Genomic DNA, 12,287 nt, shown 5'->3' with positions numbered 1-12,287 from the left:
GAACTAAAACAGGGAGGGTGAACAGTCTGTGAAGAAGTAAAATATGTATGTATCCATATAAATATATACATATATATAATAAACCATATATATGTCCTTATATTTTTATATATGTATATATGAAAGCATCTAGGCAGTATTGTCCTGAAATCAGGAAAAATATGAATTCATATCCAGACTCAGACATTTACTAGCTCTATGACCCTAGTCAAGTCACTTGATCTCTGACTGCCTGGTCTTCTGATATATATTTCCATATACATATATGTAATGGAAATTATAATACTACCTACATCTCAGTGTTGTTGTGAAAACAGAATGAGCTAATAATTATAAAATACCTAGGATAGTGCCTGGAAAATTTAAAACTCTATAAAAATGTTATTATAATAATCATTATTTATAAATACAAGATGAAGATGATGTGACTAACAAAAAGGTTCTCAAAACCAAGTGAAATTTTTAATGAACTACAATGGGTTAAACACTAATATACCAGCCAAAAAAAAACTCCAATTGGATCATCTTCATTAATAAAGGCACAATGAAATTATTAGAGAAATGCAAATTAAAGCTTCTCTGAGGTACCACCTCACACTTCTCGGATTGGCCAATATGACTAGAAAGGATAATGATCATTGTTGGAAGGGTTGTGGGAAATCTGGGACACTATTACAATGTTGGTGGAGCTGTGAACTCATCCAACCCTTCTGGAGAGCTATTTGGAACTACGCCTAAAGGGCAACAAAAATGTGCATACCCTTTGACCCAGCAATACCACTACTGGGTCTATATCCTGAAGAGATGATGAAAAAGGGTAAAAACATTGCTTGTACAAAAATATTTATAGCATCCCTGTTTGTGGTGGCAAAGAATTGGAAATCTAGTAAATGTCCTTCAATTGGGGAATGGCTTAGCAAACTGTGGTATATGTATGTCATGGAACACTATTGTTATATTAGAAACCAGGAAGGACGGGATTTCAGGGAAACCTGGAGGGATTTGCATGAACTGCTGCTGAGTGAGATGAGCAGAACCAGAAAAAACACCGTACACCCTAACAGCAACATGGGAGTGATGATCAACCTTGAAGGACTTGCTCATTCCATCAGTGCAACAATCAGGAACAATTTTGGGCTGTCTGCAAAGGAGAGTGCCATCTGTATCCAGATAAGAAGCTGTGGAGTTTGAACAAAGTTCAAGGACTATTCCCTTTAATTTAGGAAAAAAACCAGATATCTTATTGTCTGATCTTGTTACCTCTTAGACTTCTTGTCCTTTAAGGATATGAGTTCTCTCTCATCACACCCAATTGATAGATTACTTTCCATGGGGGGGGGGAGTAAGATTGGGGGGAAAATTGTAAATCTCAAATAATATCTTTAATAAAAATAAATTAAAAAAAAGAAAAAATAAAGGCACAATGAATGGTGGAATAAAAGAAAGGTCTTACTGAGCTCTGCCAAGTTCCCCTTCAGACAATATTAAAATAACACCCCAAAAATGAATTCTGGAGCAACAGATTCAACAAAAGGAAAGGTTAAAATAATTTTCCAGCCCATAGTGCCTTAGAAAGTTGGCAGAAAGTTATGTCTCACTGGGGTAAGAGAGAAACACAGTTCAGCACAGTGATCTGACAAGTCAGTCACAGGTCTTATGGGCTTATATATCAGTAGCCATGACTTTGAGAACTCAATTCACAAAGTAAGGAAGAGAGACAACTGGTCAGAAGAAGATTAAAGGGCATCCTTTTCTGGCACTGGGAGAAGAACTCCGTTGCATTGCCCATACCTAGATTGAGGTAATATTCTTAGGACAAGGAGGAATACTAGTAAGTGTGAGAGCTCTGGCCACAGCTTCAGGGATAAAAAGAGTGCCTCTAGTAACTCTCAAACTGGAGAACAGAGGTCACATCTCTCTTTAGAGCCTAACATCTTTGAAGAACTTAAAACCTATAGAATCCCAGAATTAACTCTGAAAACACCTAAAGTTTGAGAAAGTGCTACCCTTCCTCATCTCTCTTCCCCTGGAGCAGAGTCCAATTTTTACATAAAGTTAAAAGTAAAGAAATATGTTGGAAAAATGAGCAAGCAATAAAAAAGCACCACACCACAGAAATAAGGAAAGATCAAACCATATTCAGAAGAAGACAATAGAATCAAAGCAGCTATGGAAATCGTTAAGAAGAATGTGAATTGGTCTCAGGCTCTGGAAGAGCTCAAAAAGGATCTTAAAAATCAAATAAAAGAAGCAGAGAAAAAATTGGGAAGAGAAATGAGTGTGATGTAAGAAAATCATGAAAAAAGGCAACAAGTTAAAAAAGGAGGCACAAAAATACTGAAGAAAATAATATTTAAAAAGCAGAATAGGTCACATAGTAAAAAAGGTCCAAAAATTTACTGAAGAAAAGAATCCCTTAAAAAGTAAAACTGGCCAAATGGGAAAAGAGGTGTAAAAGCTCACCGAAGAAGAGACCTCCTTAAAATATAGAACTAGACAAGTGGCAGCTAAGGATTCCATGAGACATCAAGAAACAATAAAACAAAATAAAAAGAATGGGAAAAAATAGAAGAAAATGTGAAATATCTTATTGGAAAAACAATTCATATGAAAAGCAGATGTAGTAGAGATAATTTAAGAATTATTGGACTACATGAAATCATGATTTAAAAAAGAGCCCATATGTAAAATTTCAAAAAAGTATCAAAGGACAAATGGTTCTGATATCATAGAAACAGAGGGTAAAATAGAAACTGAAAGTCTACTGGACACTTCCTGAAAGAAAACCCAAAAGAAAAACTCCCAGAATATTATAACCAAATACTAGAACTCTCAGTTCAAGGAGAAAATATTGCAAATACCCAGAATGAAACAGTTCAAATACTGTGAACCACAGTCAGGATCATACAAAAGTTAGCAGTTTTAACATTAAAGAACTGGTGGACTTGGAATATGCTATTCTTAAGGACAAAGGAGCTAGATTATAACAAAGAATCACTCACAAAATAATACTGAGTATAATCTTTTGGGGGGAAATGGGAAGTTAGTGAAATTGAGGACTTGTAAGAACTAAATAAAAAACTTGACTTTCAAATATGTTTCCAGAGAAATATAAAAAGGTAAACAGTAAAGAGAAATCATAAAGGATTTCTACTTTTACTGTTTACATTTCTAAATGGGAAGCTGATACTTTTAACTTTAACTAAGAGCTTTAACTTTATTATAGCAATTAGAAAAAAAGTATATATAGACAGATGGTATGGATGTGAGTTGACTATAAAGGGATGATATCCACAAAAATAAAATTAACATATGAGAAAGAGGGATGCAGGAGAATGGAAAAGGGACAGGTAGAATAGGGAAATTATTTTACATAAAAGAGGTACAAAAGAGATTTTACAGTGGAGGGGAAGATGTGGGGGGTGAGACAATGCTTGAACTTTACTCTCATTGAAATTGGTTCAAATAGGGAATTACCTTTATATATATGTATATAATATATATTACATATTATTATATATAGAAATATATCTTACCTATTGTATATAGAAATATTATACATAGATTATATACAGAATTGTATATAGAAATATATTTTACCCTAAAGGAAGTAGGAAATAAAGGACATAAAAGAAGGTAGAGGGTTGATAGAAGAGAAGGTGATTTGGGGGAAAAGTTCAGAAGAAGCAAAACACTTGAGGGAGAGAGAAAGGGGGGGGGATTAATGGGGAGAGAAGTAGAATGGAGAGAAATATATAGTTAATAATCTTAATTGTGAATGTGAATAGGATGAATTCATCTATAAAAAAAGGAAATAAATAGCAGAAAGGATTAAAAACCAGAATCCTACTATATGTTGTTTACAAGAAAAACACCTGAAGCAGAGACAAAACAGTGAAGGCAAAGAAGCTGTTATGCTTCAGCTGAAATAAAAAAAAAAGCATGGGTAGCAATCATGATCTCAGACAAAGCAAAAAGAAAAATAGATTTAATTAAATATGATAAGTAGGAAAACCAACATTTTGATAAGAAGTACCATGAAATGATAGTAAAACTAAATATTTGCATACCAAAAGGAATGGCATCAAATTCTTTTTTAAATAAGATTTTATTTTCCCCAATAACATGTAAAAACAACTTTTTAATAATGTTTGAGCTCCAAATTTTATTTTCTCTCTCCATTTTCTCCTTCTTCTTGTGATAGCAAGTAATCTGATATAGGTTATAAATATGCAACTATGTAAAACATTTCCATATTAGTCATTTTGTGCAACAAGATCCTAACAAAAAAGAATAAAAAGAATGAAAATGAAAAATAGTATGCTTCTGTCTGTATTCAGACATCAATTCTTTCTCTGGAGCAAATAGCATTTTTCATCATGAATCCTTTGGACCTCATTGTCTTGGATTATTATACTACTGAAAATAGCGAAGTCATTCATAGTCATTCATAGTTTTATATCACACAATATTGTTTTTACTATGTCCAATATATACAATATATTATAAGAAATGATGAGCAGAATGCTTTCAGGAAAACCTAGAAAGATTTACATATATACTGATGCAAAATGAAGTCAACAGAACCAGGAGAACATTGTACACAGTCCCAGAAATATTTTATATTATCAACTGTGAATGATTTAGCTATTCTCAGTAACACAATGATCCAAGATAATTCTGAAGAACTTACTATGAAAAATGCTATCCACCTCCAGGGAGTTTGAATGCAATTCAAATGATACTTCTTGTTACTTTATTTTTCTTTTTTCTCTCTGTTTTTTCTACAATAAGGCTAATATGGAAATGTTTTACATAACTGCACATATATAAGCTTTATCAAATTGTTTACATTCTCAATGAGGGGGAGAAGAAAGAGTCAAAGAATTGAACTCCAAATTTTAAAAATTGTTAAAAATTTTTACATGAAATTTTAAAAAATCAAATATTTAAAAATAAAAAAGGTACAGTATACTGAAATACAGAAGTAATAGTATTATCTTATGATTAGAATACATATGGAAAAGTTTTTAAAATTCTGGGTGCCACATCTTAGGATGGACATTGATAAGTTGTGAAGTGTCCAGAGGAAGTAAAGGGCCTTGAAACTCTGAGGATATTTAACTTGAAGCACAGAAATTTGTTGGGAATACGATAGTAATTCTTTGTGTACTTGAAGTTTAGATCTCTTTAGCCCTATGAGATGGGGTAAGAACAATGCATAAGAGTTATAAAGAATAGTCTTAAGTTTTATATCAGAGAGAAAACTTTTTAACAATTAGATTTATAAAAAGTAAAATGAGCTACCTGAAGAGGTAAAGGGTTCTTTTTCAATTCAAATCTTCAGACAAAGTCATGATGACCAGAAAATATGTTCTAGAGAATCTTTTTGTTCAGATATTGGTTGGGCTCAGTGATTTCTGAGACCTCAAGGTTTATAATAGCTTTTATGTGTAATATAAAAACACAATACTGATAATCATTATTTCATTTTAATTAAATACCAACATAATATAAGAGAAAAACTTATAAGAGAAAAACTAGGTCAATTCATTATCTGAATATAATAGAGTTTTAAGAACTACCTGACATCATGGTATTTCCAAGTCAGAGGAACAAGCTTTGTCTTAGTCCCCTTTAGAAGAAAAAGGAGTTCTTGAAAGGGCATATGATGTCTGTGAAACACAGATTAAGAAGAAGAGTATCTGTGAGAACTGAGAAGCAACAGCAGGGAGTGTCTTTAGATTCAACCAAGGTTTAACAAGCTGAGCTGAAAAGAATTGGTGGAACAGGGACAACAGTAAAAAAAAAAAAGTGGAAATTAAAATAAAAGATTGAAGGGGAAATTAAAAGCTGGCTGAGCTGTGAAAGAGAAAGCAGGCCACCTGGTCCTTACAAGCAACTTACAAACAAAGATTGATAATGAAATTAGAGGTATTTAAAGACTGGCAGTTCTTTAAAAAAGGAAGGGATGATTGCTCTTTCCCTTCCCCCACTTTTTTCTTTTTTCCTGTACAATAATAGATATAACATACTGTGTTTATATCTTTTACCTAAAAATTTTCTATATCTTGATTTCTGTCACAATCTTGATGATTCTAGGGATTAGCTAGAGATATACAAGAATTTAAATTAGGGCAGAGAGTTACATTTCTGTCGGAATATCAGGAATTTTTCTGGGTGTAGTCTTTGAGCTATTATGATTCTATCACTAATTTTTTTAAATTTTTAAAGATTTTATTTGAGTTTTGAGTTTTAGAATTTTTCTTCCAATCCTACTTCCACCCCCCCCGAAAGCAATCTGTCAGTCTTTATTTTGTTTCCATGTTGTACATTGATCCAAATTGAGTGTGATGAGAGAGAAATCACATCCTTAAGGAAGAAACAAAAAGTATAAGAGACAACAAGATCAGACAATAAAATTTTTTTTTTCTAAATTAAAGAGAATAATCCTCGAACTTTGTTTGAACTCCACAGCTCTTTATCTGGATACAGATGATATTCTCCATTGCAGACAGCCCGAAATTGTCCCTGGTTGTTGCATTGATGGAACAAGCAAGTCCATCAAGGTTGAACTTTACCCCCCCATGTTGCTGATAGGGTGTACAGTATCACTAATTATTTTTGTCTGATATAATTATATTCCATAAAATAGAGAAGAAATAATTTAACATGTTTATAGTACTTCCTATGTGCCAGTACATGTAGTAAACATTTACAGTTATTTCATTTGACCCTCACAGCCTTAAGAGGTAGGAGCTATTATTACCCTCATTTCACAGATGAGATGAAAAAACTGAGGTAAACAGTGGTTTGGCTGAAGCTACCTAAACATCACATGAAACTGAGGACCACTAAGGGAATAGGCAGGAAGGGAGAAGAAAATGAGCTAATTACTGTAATAGATGTGTCTGATTAAATTTCCAGAGGGAAAGAGGTAGGAAAAAAATCATACCCTAAATACTGTTTCCACTCAATCTCCCAAACAAGAAGGAGACAGGATAGGACTGGCACAGATACAAGTCTAACTCTATCTAGTAGGGAAGGAGGATTGAGTATTAATAGGCCCTCACCACAACAATGCTCATAGTTGTTAAATAGCAATTCTTTACCTTAAAAGTAATTTTAGGACCTTATTTATCTTTGAAGCACTTTGCCAACCATAAATTCAGATTTTTGAATCACTAATGCTTTCTGCTATAACTGTTTCAAAATACCAAAAATAGAAGAAGATACAGTTTGAAGATGTTAGACTATAGAAACAAATTTGTATAACTAGAAGGAAGTTTTGATATTTAGTTTAACTTATTATATGGATGAAGAAACTGTGACCCAGATAGATCAAGTGATTTCTCATCATCATAGAATCTTAATTGTAAGGAAATTGAGCAGTTAGCTTTTCAACCCTAAAGAAATTCTCTCCAAAGTTTCCCTGACAAGTATCTATCCTGCCTTTGCTTAAAGACCTCCAAGGAGTGTAAGCCACTATTTCTTTCTTTTTTTTTAGGTTTTTTTTTTTTTTGCAAGGCAAATGGGCTTAAGTGACTTGCCCAAAGCCACACAGCTAGGTAATTATTAAGTGTCTGAGATCAGATTTGAACCCAGGTACTCCTGACTCCAGGGCTGGTGCTTTATCCACTACGCCACCTAGCCACCCGAAGGCACTATTCCTGTAGGCTATCCATTCCACTTTTGTTAGGAAGTTTTGCTTGACATTGAGCCTAAATGAATGCCTTACAATTTCTATCCATATTTCTGATTATATCTTCTAGGGTCAATGGGAACAAGGTTAATCCTTCTTCCACATGATAGGGCTTTCAAATAATTGAAGATAGCAGTTATGTCCCCCCCCCCCCCCCAGTTATTTTCTCCAGTCTAAACATTCCCAGTTAATTAATCTTCATCTGTCATGGCCTCAAGGCCCTTCACCACCATAGTTACCCTCCTCTGGACACTCTTCAGCTTATCAGCATTCTAAAATGTTGGTGATCAAAATAGTGTACAAAACTTAAGATGAATTCTGAAGAGGGCAGAGTATAAATGAAAACTACCCATTCTTGGAATACCCATTCTATACTTTTCTTAATACAGTCCAAGAACACATTAGTTTTTTTTTTTTTGGCAGCCAAATCATACTACTGACTCACAATGAGCTTGAGATCCACTATAATTCCCAAATCTTTTTTAGAACACTGGCTATTTACCAACATGGCTTCTGACACTTCTGAAGTTGATTTTTTTTGGACTTAAATAAATGTATTCATATTTATCTCTAGTATTGTACCTTATTCAGTCCAGTACTCTAGAATGTGAAGAGCCTATTGTTGTCAGATTAATTCCATCTGTGAATTTGATGATCAAACCAATTAAGACTTAACAGTACAGCAACAAGCATAGATCTATGGAGTATGCCACTAGAGACCTCCTGTTATGATGACAATGAACCATCAACAACTTTTCTTTATGTCTCATATCCAGTCAGTGAGGAACCTATCTGATTGTATCATAGCCTAATCCATAACTTTCTATCTTCTTCAGAGGAATAGTATGAAGATATTCTATTAAAAGCTTTATTAAAATATAGTAAAACTGTATCGACAACATCCCCTTCATTCAATAGTTTAGTAACTGTCAAAAAAGGTAATAAGGAAAATTTGGAATGACCACTTTTTGAAGCCATGTTGACTCTTTATAATAAATTTTTCCCTTTCTAGTTTCTCTTTCAACCATCTCTTTAATGATCCATTTGGAGTTTTCCCAGGAACTGAAATTAAGCAGACTGTTCTCTTTCCTTTAAGAACATCAGGACATTTTCCCTTCTCTATCTTGTATCTCTCCCATTTTTCATCTTTCAACCAAATTTAGTATGGTATTTCATTAAATGTCAAGTCAGGCATATTGCAGTTTTTGAGAAATCCTGGACTTCTTTTGTAGGGAGTCTGATAGCAAGAATATCTCTTTTAGTCTTAGCAATCATATCTGCCAGTTCTTTCAGGACCAGAAAATGTAGTTCACCTGGGTCAGGAGATTCAAATTCATCAAAGGAAGTTAGATGCTCATTTGCTTTCTCCTTACTTATCTTGGGTATCAACTCCCTGTCAGTCTTGTTTGTTCTGTTTCTCCTTTGCCGAGAAAACAGAAACAAAATGAAAATTAAGCTGCTCTGCCTTTCCTTTGTTGTCAGTTATCACTATCCAAAGTGTTGAAAGGTCCTCTTTCACCCTCCTTTCCCCCCACTATGGCAAAAACAAACAACCCCCCCTTTGTTCTTAGCCTCTCTTTCTGGTTTGAACTCATTGTGTGGTTTAGCATACCTTACACAATTTTTATGGGACTCTACCATACTCATCATATTCATCTTCTGATATTTGGTCTTGTTTCCAACTTCTGTACACTTCCTTTTAAAATTTAAGTTGGTTGGTGACTCCACATTGGTTTCTTTAGGTAATTTCCACATTTTCTTCATTGGAAGTTTCCTTTTTTGTCATCAAATTTTCTTTTTTGAGCACTTCCTATTTCCTCTGACATATTTTATTCTATGAAATTCTACATATCATTTCTCTGAACTCTTTGGAAATCTGTATTCCCCAAATTTAGTGTTAGATCATGTTCAGATTTCCTCTCCATCACTATCATAAACTCCAGAAAGTTTCCTTCCTTTGAAGGTTCTCAAATTTCCATTCCAGCAACCAGTTCCTTCCTATTAGTAAGAATCAGATCCGGAATAAAATTTCTCCTTTTTTCCTTCCTCAACATTTTGAAGACAAGTCAAGAAATTATTACCTTCTCTACTATTGATAGAGAATTCTAACAAATATCTGGATAATTGAAATTCTCCATCACTGCTATAGCATGCTTCTGTGCTAAACTTAGGATTTCTCTCTCATACTGCCCATCAATTTTTTCTTTCTGTCTACAAGATTATAAGTATACTCCAATGGCAAAATTACTGTTTCTCCCTCCTTAATTTTTAATTCAAATAATCTTCATCACATTGCTCCTTCTTGTTCCTAGATTTACTCAAAAGTTTTAATAAAGTAGAAATTAAAATCTATGCATCCTGATTCCAAGCTTAGCATTCTTTACACTACCGCATCAGTGCTTCCAAAAGGATTCACCTGTGAGATTTCTTAATTCAAAGGCAGACCTATTTTATACTAGGTACTAGAAATACAAAGATAAAAATACAACAATGTCTTCATTGCAGAAGTTTGCATCATACAATAGTGAAGGGATATTTAAGTGGTAAATTGAGGAAAGTAAGACATAAAGTAGAGGTAGATTGGAATTGGGAAAGAGGATTAGGAAATCTTCCAGGAAGATGCGGTACCTGAGCTGAGCCTGAACATTAAAGATTCTGAAAGGGGGAAATAAGGAAGTAGTAAATTCTAGACATGAGGAGGACAACTTGTGAAAATACACAGAAGTGGAAGATAGCTTAGTTGATACATTTGTGAATAGTGTGATTAGTCCAGTTTAGCTAGAATGGCTATACCATGTGAAGGCAAATGGTGTGAAACAAAGAAATTGAAAGCTTTTAAAATTCCAGACCTGAGTATATCTTTTATGCAAGAGTACAGACAGAATCATTGATGGTTTCTGTGCAGAGGAGTGATGTGGTCACTGTGTGGAACATGAATTTGAGAGGGGAAAGGTTGTAGGCAGGGAGTTTAATCAGAAGGTTATCAAGGTAGCCTAGGTAAGACATGACAATGACCTGAAATAGGGTGGTGGCTGTGTGAGTAGAGAAGAGTACAGACATTAAATCTATTACAGAGGAAGAATTGAAACTATTGACCAACTAATTGAATTTGGGGATGCAGAAAGAGGGAGAAAAGAATAAGGGATGACTGCAAGGTTACATAACTGGTTGATTTGAGAGGGTGGCTAAAATATTCAGAATCTTTAAGCACCTATTATATGCCAATGTGCTAAATACTTTATAGATTTGATCTCTAAGTTTTCTTGTTTCACTTGAGAACATTTGATTTATAAAAATGCTATTTACATTTTTTTTGCAAACACAATAGTATAAATGCTCTCAAGAAGTTTTGTATCTGTAAATAAAAAAGGCATATAGAGACAGGATATGTTTTTTCAAAAAGACTCTTTTATTCTTTGGTAGGTCATTTCTAACTTCAATTAATCAATAAAAAATTCATTAAGTGCTTACTATGTGTTTCTATGCTAAGTGTCTTCACTTTGCAAGGGAAAAAGTTTTTTTTAACTTTGCTCTTGGGTTAAGCTTTGTCCTTTGCAATTCATATCCCTTGTTTCATAATAAAGAATCAAAGAATCACATACCTTTTTCAAAAAAGGAATCTCTAAGACAATCTCTAAAAAAAATGTTAAGTACACATTGAATCAGGGAATAACTTAACAAATTATAACATAAAATATAATGTAATATTATTGAGCCATATATAAAAGGCGAAAGATATGAATTCAGAGAAATTTAAGACTTATAGGAACTGATTCAAAGTCAATATAACTAAAATAAAATATATATAATGACCACATTAATATAAATAATAATTGATGATATGAGACCTAAGATCAATGCAATGCACATTTTGAGTCCAGAGAACAGATTATGACAAATACTTCCCCTCCTTTTGGTAGAGATGTAGTCAAATTAAAAATCTGGGGGGGGGTACAAACTACACAAAGGTAGACAAATTATAAAATAATCAACTAAATTATCAAGTTTAGGCTCTTTCAGTTTAATCTATAAATCCAATTCATCCAAAACCAGATACACATGAATTTAAGTGCCTATCATATACACAGAGCATGGCTTCTCATCTTCTGCTTTAGCCTCTGGATTTTTCAGTCTCCAGTAATTGAGGAAATAAGGCCTTTTCTGGTTGTTTTTGGGCATAAATCCTAATTCTGTCACAAACTGAATTTCTTCATGTTCCAAAACCTCAAGTCCATTTTTTCTAATGCAATTTGATTCCCATGACCAGAAGCCTCTTGAAAAAACTTTCCCTTTTGCAATCTTTTGACCTAAATCAACTTCCATTAGCTGCTGCTAATCTGTTAATCAACAGAGTTTTGCCATTCTTTGAATATTCCCCTCTATTCTTTCACTTTCAAATTCTGACACTCTCCAGTTTTTCCTTTCACACTCTCCCCCTCTCTCACCTTTAGGAACAAGCCTTCTGTTCAGTTTTGCCCAATATGGATTTATACATACAGAGCAACTGCATCATTGATATCATAAATGCATCTTTGTATCTTGTCTAGTCCAAAGGCAGGTTACAATAATGATTTCTATATTACTT

The 12,287-nt window shown here is 33.6% G+C and overlaps 1 protein-coding gene across 4 annotated transcripts in view; it reads right to left on the bottom strand.

Annotated features, from left to right (window-relative positions):
- The window catches only part of ARHGAP44 (Rho GTPase activating protein 44), a 114,517-nt gene that overhangs the window by 40,648 nt on the left and 61,582 nt on the right, over positions 1-12,287 (bottom strand). The gene's annotated exons all lie outside the window — the stretch shown is intronic.

This window comes from Macrotis lagotis, chromosome 2 (genome assembly GCF_037893015.1).
Source record: "Macrotis lagotis isolate mMagLag1 chromosome 2, bilby.v1.9.chrom.fasta, whole genome shotgun sequence".
In the NCBI taxonomy this organism is placed as follows: Eukaryota; Metazoa; Chordata; class Mammalia; order Peramelemorphia; family Peramelidae; genus Macrotis; species Macrotis lagotis.
This window is presented reverse-complemented; position numbering and strand designations above follow the sequence as displayed.